Below are 12089 nucleotides of genomic sequence, written 5' to 3' on the forward strand. Positions count from 1 at the left end.
ATATATATATATATATATATATATATATATATATATATATGTATATATATATAATTTATTTGCATAAAGACATCCTGTTCATTATTCATGTTAACAAAAAGAAAATATAGATAAAGTCTTCCATAAATGCTCTGGTTATATAAATGATTAAAATAACTGTACATAATTGTAGTAAAAATATTGTGACCCGTAAAAAAAATTAACCTACACATAAGTGTACATAAACAGAAAATAATATTATTTTTGCCTTCTCTTAACTTTCTTCTTGTTTCTTATCGTTTCATAATTCCCCAATTCGCTCAACTTCGGTAACTTATTTTGCTGCTGCAATAACAAAAGACAGGCAATGTGTAATGATATTCCCAAGGAATTTTACTGTGCTTTAACGTAATTGGGATAGAATGGATCCAGTCGTCTAGAATGCATTTAAAAAGTCACAAAAGAGAAGACAATTAATTCGGGCGAAAGCGAGTAGAATAGGGGTCTTCCAGTTGCTGCTTTCTTCGTGAGAAAGTCACATTTCGTGACTCAAAAGGAAATCTGATTCCAGGGCGAACAGGAAAATGCTAAGCCAAACTTCCCATGCTCCATTACCAAGAGTTTTCTTTCATGTTACTTTCCTATTGAAATGAGTATTTAACTGGTACGTTTAACCCAGTAATCAGTACTTAGAAAACTGGTAACGGACTCGAAGACTGGCACGAGCTGCGATTGGGCACTGATGTCTTAGAAGCCAAAACAGCTAGCGAGTAGCGTCGTGGGATTTAAAAAAACACAAATTAGAGAACAAATTTATTCTGTCTTTAACATTGATGGTTTTGAAAATTCTGAGCGTTTTGTGAGAATTAGCACCAACCAGCTAGTATTACATAGATACTTGTATGCTAATGGTGCCTATACACATGCCGTCTATACGAATACAATAAGCACATAAACAGTCCAGTAATATTTTGATGTTTGAAATATCCGATTAAAAAATTCCTGTGACATCTCTAGCATTAAAAATCTAGGGTTAATTATTTTTCAAGTAGTACTCCATTTATTTAGAATTTTTCATTTATGAATGCATGTATGAATATGTTTACTTGTGTCTCATTGACATAATTAACACAGGTTTCAACAACGAAAAAATATTGTCTTCCATATATGTTGTATTGCAAAGGCCATCAGGTAAATGTAAGCATCAATCCATAGTGAGTATTATTACCCTCAATCATTTCGATTGAAATTACAAATAAATATACTTCCTAAAGACCTACAGTATGCTAACTGGAAATGTAATATCTAACTTTGCCTTTGTAAAAATACGGGGCGCTAAATATTTGTTGTTTCTCATTAAACGTGGTCTTTACGAAGCAAGAATCCATTATGGCAAGACTCAGGATTAATGGAGTACTCTATTAATACTGGGCAAGACTCATCATTGTAACGAACTACCTGTAAAATTATTTCTTACACGGAGGTTGCAATATCATTGTGATCTGATGTGCTTATGTCATGTAACGACAACGGAGTAACCATAAACCCCCTTATTTGGTTTACTAGGTGAATACTACGTTAGGTCGTTAAACCACTGGGAAATTGTTGGTACGTTTCTTAGCGAGGGTTCAAAGTGAAAGCAAGCACTTGTCGTTTAAGGCACCTGAAAGGTGGCTGTGTGGTGACGGAGGGGTCGGAGGGGTCTGCAATGCTGTGCTGTATGAACTGTGGGGTATATCACGTCGGTGAGGGGTAAGCACTGAAGCCTTCAGGATAATTGTACAGATAAGAAGTGCCGTGGATGGAGCAGAGAGACTCCGCTGATTATTTAGTGCTTCAAGTTTGACGTTTGATCTCTTGAATGTTTGAAAGCTGTTACAAGGTTTGTGTCATATGTTTATGTTGGTGACCCCTTACATCTTGAGTTTTTATAAGTTTATGTAATGGGTTACAGGACCTTAAGGTGTTTCGGAAATAATGGTAATTCGTGGAGACTTAATGCAGCTTCCGTTATAGAGGGAACATCGTCACGAAATTTTTTGAAGGGTCGAAGCTCGACCAGTGATCACCCTAATCGAAGATTAAGAGGCTATTTCATATTAATTTGAAATTAAAAATTATTTTTTTTCACATTTTTTACTTCACCTTCACATTCAATGTTACATTGCTCTCAAAGTCAGTTTTTCGGAAATGGCGACTAGGATGGGATTGGTTGCGAGGTCTATCGCTTTTAGTGAATACATAAATTTCTTCTAGTTGAAGTCCTTGAAGGAGTTACGTTCCAGAGTCAAATCACTTTCGATGATTTTTTGTTTCATAGTGGTCTGGTTGTGTATTGTTTAAGGTTTGCTATGATTTGGTATTTTCATATTTGGTCTGATTTGGAACTTCATGATTATATTTGAAAATGCTTCCTATGAGTCACGCTGTTCTCTGGCAACCACAAGGCAACACGTCACTATGAAATGCAATTTGATATTATGTTAGGTAATTCTAAGTATTAGCTCCACGCCTGTTTTTACCTTGGAAACTGGTATTTTCTACACTTTTAGGGCTTCTGATACTGGCGGTGCATTTGTTTGTTGTCGGCCAAATGGAATGTCCCTTCGCCGTGTTTAGTACTGGCCCGGGGGCGGGGGGGCCGGGGGGGCGGTACCCTACGTTAACAAGTTATTGCACTTGCCGGACGGGATATGAACCGTTCCAAACAGACGTACCCGGGCTCTGTCTTATGAAGATCTCGTATAGAAACCCCTTGTTGGGTGGACTTCAGGGGTTAATTACAGGTTAATTACATTGTAATTGTAAATAAGCAACCAAAATACTATAAGAAACTACCATTTCTCGCTAAATACCGCCTTGCATCTATAATTTAGATCGACCTTATGTTATATCGATGATACCTGCAAGCGATGTTAATGAGCATATGAATGCATTGTCGGACTTTACAGAGAAACTTGAGAAAGCAAATATAGAAGTCTTGAGCGAAATTTGGAACTGTGATAAACTGAGCGGGGAAATGGACAGTGTTTTTATGATTGTTTCAGTAAGCGTTTTTTTTTTCCTTAAGACGAAGTTGGCTCTTTTGCCAGGTATCAATCCTGATACATTTCACATACTAAATTACCTTAACTAACCTTACCAACCTTCAGTTACAAAGGTGGTGAGGATATTTCGAAGGTTTTGCACGAATTTGAAGCGAGTGTTCAGAAATGTTCCTAGTATTCATGTGAAATATACCGTCCCTACGAGGGAGTTTTTAGGTGACCCTTTTATATTAGTTAATTCTCTTGAACGTAGTTAACGTTCGCATGACGAAGCGAAGGAGTTATTACAGAAAGCGTTTGCCGATATATTGAATTGGCAGTACAGTGTTATTAAGCAGTTATCAGATTTAGTTAACGTATCAGAGTGATCCAAATGAGTTTATTATTGATATGAGTTATCTTTAATCAGCTTGAGGTTTTAAGCATTAATTATAAGTTTTACAGTATTTCACAAATGGGATGTGTTTAATGAGTGTTTCAAGATCCAGTTTATTCATAATATACAACAATTCCACAACTTTAGAAAGGTACAGGAATGTATCTAAGAAATTCAGGGAAGGAAAGGCTAAAAATAATAAACTAAACGCTGAAAAAATGAACGATGGACACCTCTATAGTAGTTTAGCCACTGCTATTAATGGTAAAGGGCATAATAGTAAATTTAAGGAATATTCCTTATGATTGGCAGATGGGATTAGAAACATTGGTCAACCAACATTTAAGTGCTATTAATCTAACCCCTCATATCAGATCGTAGATTCAAGTTCAGTAAAAAAAAAGTAGGCATTGTAATAAAAGGTATTTCAGGTATGTAAATCTCAAACTCAAGGGAGATTCTAGTGACTGAAGTAAAGTAACCGACGTGAAAGGGGTAATGTTAAAGATAAGTCAAAGCCGATTTCTGTTTCTAAATTAACTTGCTCAGGTTTAGGTGCTTTTAGGATTTCTTGTAGCTCAGTGACTGCTATGACTTTCTTTCCATTGAATGACTTCTGGGGCCAAGGTGTAAAAGTTTGTGGGAGTGAAGTAACTTGATGCAGAAGACTGGACTCAGTCAAAATTTTGAAGTTGTTGATCAGAATTACACCTTGACTGTAAATGGTTTAAATTCTAGCCACAGTAGTATACAAAGTTAAAAGAAAACTATTTTCTTGTCTCTTCCATGAAGACCATGAATTTTAAATTATTTTTATCTGGTATTTCAGAGTAGCTTAATCTTTTAAGGACAAATCTTAGTATCTGTATAAGGACACAATTGGTGATATAAAGTTGCTTTTGGGATTGATAATTTTCAAATTTATTACTGCAAAGAGACTTGTTGTTTGGAGATAGCTTCACAGAGCCTGCCTCAGTTTACTGAAATTCATCCATGGGAATGATGGTAGTTGGCGACAACGAAAGGTATTTGCAGAATCTTGAGGTATTAATTGACAGGCTTGAACAGTATTCTGGGAACTGGTCTAGTGGGGTTGATTCTCTTGAAATTGACGAAGTTTGTGATAAAGATGGATTGTGTGTAGATTTTGAGAAATGTATGTCTATCTACGTTAATGTTTATTTTAAATGACAAGGGATAAGATTGTTGAAGCAGAACTTGTATAATAAGTGTATCAATTTATGAATGTGTAATGAAAAATACATTGAAAATAATCTAGCGGTAGATTTTGCTTTAGAAAATGCGTCAAGCTTGGGATAGTGAAGGAAGGCTGGTTATGCCTCTCTTATGGATGGGTAAGGTAGCTCATTTGCTTGGTAAGAATCAAATTTGTGAAAGGCATTACTGAAAGCAAATTTTAAGAAATTCAGTAAAAGGGTAATGCTTTACGGTTGACTGATGAGAGTTTTAAGGAACAAGAACAGTTGGGTATCATAGAGAGAATGATAAACCTTGAGCACTTCCTGGAGGATAACCATCCGAACAGCTTTCCGTCTCACATGCCGGTAGTAAAGATGGATCGTGAGACGACAAAGTGTCGAAATACATTTTAATAAAATTTGTATGAAACTTACCCCAGTAAACCAATGAGTGTCTCTCAACCAGGTGATTTTTACTGGCCTTCGTTTAAACAAGGAGATTTAAAATTCACTTTTACAGCTAAGGTTTAATGAAAAGCCTTTTTAATTATTAAATTACTTCCTTCAGATCAAATTTAAATTGCTTTTGCTGGTATAGAGATGTATCTAAAAAGTACTGTTCCTTAGTGGCCAACAAACATTGCTTGCAGACTTTTACACTGGTTTGCTATGTAGTCCAGCCTTCGTAATTTTGACACTGAAAAATTCTGATCCTAAAAGTCAAAGGTGGCAATTCAGACTTGAAAGAACTGAAGCAAAATCAGGTAGTTCAGTTTTCAAATATGTGCTGACATTGACATTCATAGACAGGATTACACAAAAATTAAATCTGTTATTTTGAGTAGTGATGAACTTTCATTAAAAGCATGGGATATGGTCACTTAAAAAAATTTTTTCCTGGTGTTTTCCAGTATTTTAAAGAAAGTAACTCTCCCAATAAAGGCATAACTAGCATAGAGGCATAACTAGCATAGTAAGTCAACTGAATTTATTCAGTGATAAAAAAAGTCTGGTTTAATCAGTGTTACAAGTAAATTTTGCACTGGGAAAGATGGTAATGAGGTGTTCCCCTTTCTCTCTACCAAAATCAGCAAGTTGACTGTAGAGTTCATTAAAAAGTTTCACAGAAGGTTAGGACATCCTGGAATATATGCTACATCATCAGAAATCGGGAATGAGTTTTGGATTCCTTGTAGCCTTCCCAGTGAAAAAAAAAATTTAAAAACTTTTGTTCACTGCCGTAAATTTAATGGTAGAACTATAAAACTTAATCCGTCACCATACCGAGAAATTAGGATTTCTCCTCCAACCATACCTTACAGGTGCAACATTCTAGATTACAGTGGCCCCGTAATGGCTATATTGGCAAGGTAAAAAATCAAAGGCTCGGATATTGTGTATCACTTGCTTATGGTTAAGGTCCATAAAGCTCAAGGTATGTGTAGACCTTGCTGTAGAATCTCTTCTGAGAGCATTTCAGCTCTATTGTTTCGAGTTTCCATTACATGAGTTTTGTTTAGTTGATCAATTCTCAGAGCTGACTTCAGATGCTAAAGCTGTAAAGGATTTTTTTGTGATAAGATACATAGTCCCATTTTAGAGAGAATAAAATAAAATAATTTCCAAGTTTAATGAATTTCGGTTTTTTGAATGTTTCGAGTTGTTACGAGGTTTGAGATAGAAAATCGTTGGTGACCCCTTGCATCTGAATACATACAATGGGTAACAGATCCTTGAGCTGTTTCGGAAAAAGAAGAAACTCGCGGGGACTTAATGCAGGTTCTCTTATAGAGGAAACGCCTTTAACACTATTTTTTGAGGGCTTGGAAGCCCGACCATTGTTCATCCTAATCCCCAACCCGTCTTTATTACTGTGTATTGATCAAGTGAAGCTTAATATTTCAAATTTGAAATTTAAGTAATTTTTATTAATCAAATTTTTTTATTCACTTTTTCATTTATTTTTGCATTGCTCTTTTAGTATTTTTTTCATAATGACCTGATACACGACAATTGGCACTTGAGGGTGCTACTGATTGTGTAATGAAACCTCAGGCGAATGCTGTTACTATTAGTTTAAGGTTAAAGAAGTGTTTAACCTAACACAGAAGATGATAAGACTTGGAAAATTAAATTTGAATATGCCAAGGTTAAACAGGTGTTTTACAAGTCCAAAAACGAGTCTTGCAGATGTGTAATGAGACGCGTCATTTTGTATCATAGAATGCAAAAGGCAGAACAGGTATACAAGTATGACCAAAAGATAGTGCCAGAGCAGTTTCGCCATGTTGTAATGGAACTTGCATATGACTCATTAAACACTCTGATACCCGTCAGTAAGAGAGAGAGAGAGAGAGAGAGAGAGAGAGAGAGAGAGAGAGAGAGAGAGAGAGAGAGAGAGAATGTGTTTTGACGGCAGGGTTGCCAGATGAACACTACAGCTTATGGCCAAAATTTAAAGAAAACAGGGCCGATAATGGCCACTTTGGAAGTATTTGGCCAAAAGATATAAAATGATTGAATTGTGTGAATTAACATACCAACAATTAACTGTGCATAAATTATGCCTACAAATTCGATTAGATGGCATCATGAATACTTTAAATTAAACTTAAAATACTTACAGGGAAACACAGCTGTTAAATTGACAGCACTTCAAGATACTGGATAGGCCTTATCTTGTTCTTTTCCTGCAGTCGAGTCCGTAAAGTGTTTTGCTGTTGTGCATTTGTTGCATTTCGGGAGTACATTTGCATATATGGCCAAACTGATTTTTCATGGCCACAGAGTTCAAAAAATGGCCAAGTTTAAATAAAAATTGGCCATGAAATGGCCAATCTGGCAATCTTGTTTGACGAGTTGTAGATGTCTAGGAAGGAAAACTGAACGAAAGTTATTGTAAGACAGTGGAAATGTTGAAAAAGTCTACGGTAATTCCACACCGCATTTAATTTACCGTAAACTCGTAAAGCTTCGATCCTAGGAGTTGGGATTGTTGTTGGAAAAATTATTTTTAATAGGATAGAAAACGGATTTTTTTCCCCTAACAGATGGCAGACGTGTAGTTGTGTATGTCTTTCAAGGAGAACTGATAGCTGTCACAGTATTTAACGGCGCTTGGCCTGTTTTTGCCCCTCGAAGGAGATTGTAGAACATAAGTGTGTAATTACGAATTATTGTTATCTTTCCTCAGTAATGCGATAAAAGGAAAGACAGGTTAAGCGGAGGACAGTTGTAGGATTCGTTCATTAGACATTAGGCGGCCGAACACGGAAAGGTAAAAAAAAAAAAAAATAGAAAGGCAACTACCAATCAAAGTGTTTAGCAATGGCCGGCATGATGATAGTTGATGTCGGACTTTCCATACTCTTGTTGTGCCCTAGTTAAGAACTTCATAATGTGATGTAGTACAGTACATCCTAATGGTCTACTCTAGTGACTGACTGGTGGCTTCCACGAACATTCGCGAAACTGCCGAGTTCAGATCGGGGCATTACAGCTTTTCATTTTCCAAGCTTCAGAGGTCGAGGAGGTGGATGGAAAGTAGGACGTGGAAGACACAATCGCAGGATGATTTTGAAGTCCAAGGTGAGGGGGTGGGATGAGGGCGGTGGCTGCCTGGTTTGTTTCTCTTTGATATGGAACTGGCGCAGCTTCCACGGGTTGTATGGTTGTTTTCGGTCGTGTTTCTAGTTATGTCGATTGAAAAGGTACCAGTATAGGCACAGGTGCTGGTGTTAGTATTCTTGTGAGTGTCTTTGTTTTCAACGGCGCAGTGCATGCTAATCTTGCACTGCGATGTTTGTATCAAGCATATGTGATTCTGAACAACTGGTAAACTTAAAGGTAGACTCCCCTTTTTTTAATTTTCCAGACATTCTTTACTCATTTTTTTTACTGCAGGTTGCACATATTACAGGTCCTCTGCATCGGTCTTGGTGATGGCCATAAGGCTAGCAACGGAAGAGCCTGAGAGGCTTTGTTGTATATTCCTCTGTAGGAAAGTACTCCATATTCTGACCCATGCTTGGCTTGGAACTGGTCCTTTGATCTTGACGGTGTTTGTGTTTGGTTACAATTCTATAAGCATTAATGAGGGGAGGTTCTGTAGAGGTTCCAGATTAAGTTCGACCAGGTACGAGCAGATGATGGCCTTGTTTAGTTTCTCATTGAGATTCAGGAGTTGTAATACCGTTTGGCCTTCAGAAGGTCGACTGTTGCAGTGTCCTTCGGTGTAATAGTGAGCTCTCTTCGGGGATTCGACTGGGCTGTAATATTTATGCTAGGGTTGCTTCTCTCGGGGGCAGCAAGTCGGCGTATGAGGTCCACCCTTCGACTGGTAGAGCTCCAGACTTCGGCAATAGTAGGATTTCACTCTGGTCTGGGACTGGATGAGGAAAGGATGAAAATGGAGGGCGTGGGGAGCGTGAGAAGAGGAGGGGATGAACGTTTAGGAGGAGGAAGGGAAGAGAACGTCAAGGGACAAGTAAGAGAAGGTTGTGAGGAGGACTAAGTGGAGGAAGAAGGGGAAATTGGGTGATGAGATCCAGGCGTTGTTGCTGTGTTACTTCTGGTGCTGCTCTTCGCCGATGGAGGGAGAGCGTCGCACGATTCATCACTTGTCACTGTTACTCAGGGTATACAACATCGCCAACCGTTAAAATGTATATCCAAATAGATAGCAGCAGAAAGGAGAGTGATAAAGCCGGAAACTGCCAAAACTGTCCAGGGCGTAATCATTAACCAGTGAGAGTTGGAGGTGGTGAGGGGGGTTCCTATTACGTAAGGCCGAGTAGCAGATAGCCAAGAGTCGCTATTTATTAGGTTTTTGTGCACTGTGCACCAGTGGCAAACAAGATACAAGTAAATGTCCTGGTAATGAACATAAACTCAGGTGTTTTTATGAGAGAGGGCGAGAGGGCGGAGTTATATTTTTTAACCAGTTAGCACTGGCAAGATTATCTTTTTATCGTTGTGCACATACTATAGCTGATTGTAAGGAGAATGTTCCTTTTTCAGCTCTGCGTCCTAAGACCAGTGGTGTAGAGACTTCGACAAACCATTGTATAAATGCTTAGCACAGGCAAACCAGTTATCCACCTTTTTGCTTCTGCTTTGTCCGTCAAATTTCATGTGTAAATACTTCTTGCACTGTTAGGTGCTTATTGGACACACAGTGTCAGGGAACTTATTTGTCTGTGCCAATTGCTTAAGAACTTACAGGGCATATGAACTTCATTTTGACACTCAATTACATCTTTCATTGCTGGATGTGGCTGTCAGAAACATCACTCAAGGATGCTACGCTCTAGCCAAACCAACTTTGAGTGACAGTGTACCCGTTAAAGGTGTAGCAGGGGTAGACATATTGCAATTCATTCCTGACCTTTACATTTCCAAGCGCATGTTAGGTTCTGCTTGGAAAAACGCCTTTGGACCCTGTTCATTTTGGAAATGCAGTACATTTTCTTTATGGAAACCAAGTGACGCCTGTCAGCGCACATAATCTAATATCAAAATGTCCTGGTCTAGAATACTGAGAGGTCCTTTCTCATCAGCAAGATATTCCCTCTACCCAGTTCAACTTTGTGCTCTCGCCTAAGAAATCTTAATACTGTACTCTCCATCAGAGCCTTTGTTCCCTGTTATTTTTATTGAATAGTTACTCGAACAAAATGTTAAGCTTAGACTCGTTAGGTTGTCAAGAGAGTGATCAGTCATCTCTGTACGACACTGCCAAATTTGAGGTTCAAAGAGGACATCACTCTTAAAAAACTGTTAGTATTTATTACATCAATCTCCCTTGGAAGGATGATCTTAGTAGAGAAGTCTTTCATAAAGTACCAGACGATGGAATTATCGAGAAAATAAATGTTGAACCTAGGGATTTTAATTAGTTTGTCTGGATTCCACATTTGCCAACGTCACTAATAAAATTCATCTTGTATTTTAACTGTTCTCTGAAAACCAGTAATGCTGCTTCTCTAAATGAAGCTGCCTATGCAGGAGTTAACTAAACTGGAGAAATTGAGGTCACATTATTTCATATCTAATGATATGGTCATGTTAAGTGAAACCAAGCAAGTATTCTTATTAATAATGTTAGCCACAAAGAAGAAAACAAAATCAGGTTCCGTTTCTTCGTGAAGGAAAGAATGAGCTGGTTGAGTACAAGTACAAAACAATTATTTTTAGCTTTGTATAATTAGAATCTCTCAACAGAATGAAGGTTGTCGATATGCCTAGAACTCTAATTAGAGCTGTCATCATGATAAAGGATGGTGGGTTTACCACTTATGGCAATAATTATGAGAGTCGTAGGTTTCAAATATTTCACGGAAAGTTATTCCTTTCGGTTATTTGACAGTACGTTAAATCTCTCAGCTATCACTAAGAGATCAATATTATCTTAAATGTCAAACATTTTGTACATGTGACTAAACAGTGGAAACTACTCACGAGAGAATTATGGGGTTTAAATCTCTCCTGGGGTGAAATTGTACCGAAGTTACAAAACGAATGGAGTAAACTGTTCTTGCCTCTTGATAATCTCTTACCCTTGCCTCGGTCTTGTGTCAGTGAAGATTCAAGCTACTCAATGTGCATCTTTTGTGAATCTTCTAAATCAAGCTATGGGTTTGCTAACTACAATGTCTGCAATGTCGGTTCACACTCAGCGTTTCCAAAATGTCCGGTAGATCCCATCAAGTCTAAAACGCTACCTAAGCTGGAACTGTTGGGGGTTTATTTAGCATTTTTCAGTCAAATTTCAGAATTTTACTGTTGCTGTTGATTTCCAGATTGTATTACAATGATTACTTGCTGACTCTGTCACTACCAAAATATTTAAACCCGCAGTAGCATTAACGGTAACTATTTCAGTGTTCGGGAAGAAGCTAGTGGATAAGTATGGCATCTGAATCAACTTCAAATATATCAAGAGTGAAAATAGGTCTTGTATCTTTATAACAAGAGGTCCTTCGTATGCTGAATTCATCAGACAATTTCCCTTTTGGTTGAATGACTCGGAGCGGCTTTCCACTGACCAAAGTTCACGACTAGAAATATCCAAGCTGACTCTGTGCTGTTTAGGCAGCAAACTGAACCTGAAGGATTATCAGCGTCTTCCACTGTCAACGTCCAGAAACATTTGATCTTAAACTTTTCAGGGATACAAGTTATGTTTTTAAGGCATTCGGTATATTTATTAAGAAATCAAATGGAATTCCTGAGAATTGTGGAAAGTTGTATTGGATAAGGGAAGTGGAGAAAGTTAGGTTTGCTCAGGAGTTGGCTTACTTAGAATATTCCGATGACAAGAACTCCAGTGGAACACCAGTTCTAGTCAACTTAGACTTGTTTTTGGACAATAGCATTATATGTTCAAGGGGTAGAATTGCTAAAACATTAGAATACGACTATGATGTGCTGAATCCTATACTTTTTGCCAAGAATCACAGTAAACTGAATTGATTTTGGTTTTACTAC

The 12089-nt window shown here is 37.7% G+C and overlaps 1 long non-coding RNA gene across 2 annotated transcripts in view; it reads left to right on the forward strand.

Annotated features, from left to right (window-relative positions):
• The first annotated feature begins 41 nt into the window (after positions 1-41).
• LOC136837400 (uncharacterized) overlaps positions 42-12089 on the forward strand; it is a 32373-nt gene continuing 20325 nt past the window's right edge. The window contains exon 1 of one of the 2 annotated variants that reach the window (XR_010852688.1): positions 42-1861. This is a non-coding gene — a long non-coding RNA (uncharacterized lncRNA). The remainder of the gene's footprint in view (positions 1862-12089) is intronic. The other variant, XR_010852687.1, reaches the window with a different exon arrangement.

The sequence above is a fragment of the Macrobrachium rosenbergii genome, chromosome 59 (genome assembly GCF_040412425.1).
Source record: "Macrobrachium rosenbergii isolate ZJJX-2024 chromosome 59, ASM4041242v1, whole genome shotgun sequence".
Classification (NCBI taxonomy): Eukaryota; Metazoa; Arthropoda; class Malacostraca; order Decapoda; family Palaemonidae; genus Macrobrachium; species Macrobrachium rosenbergii.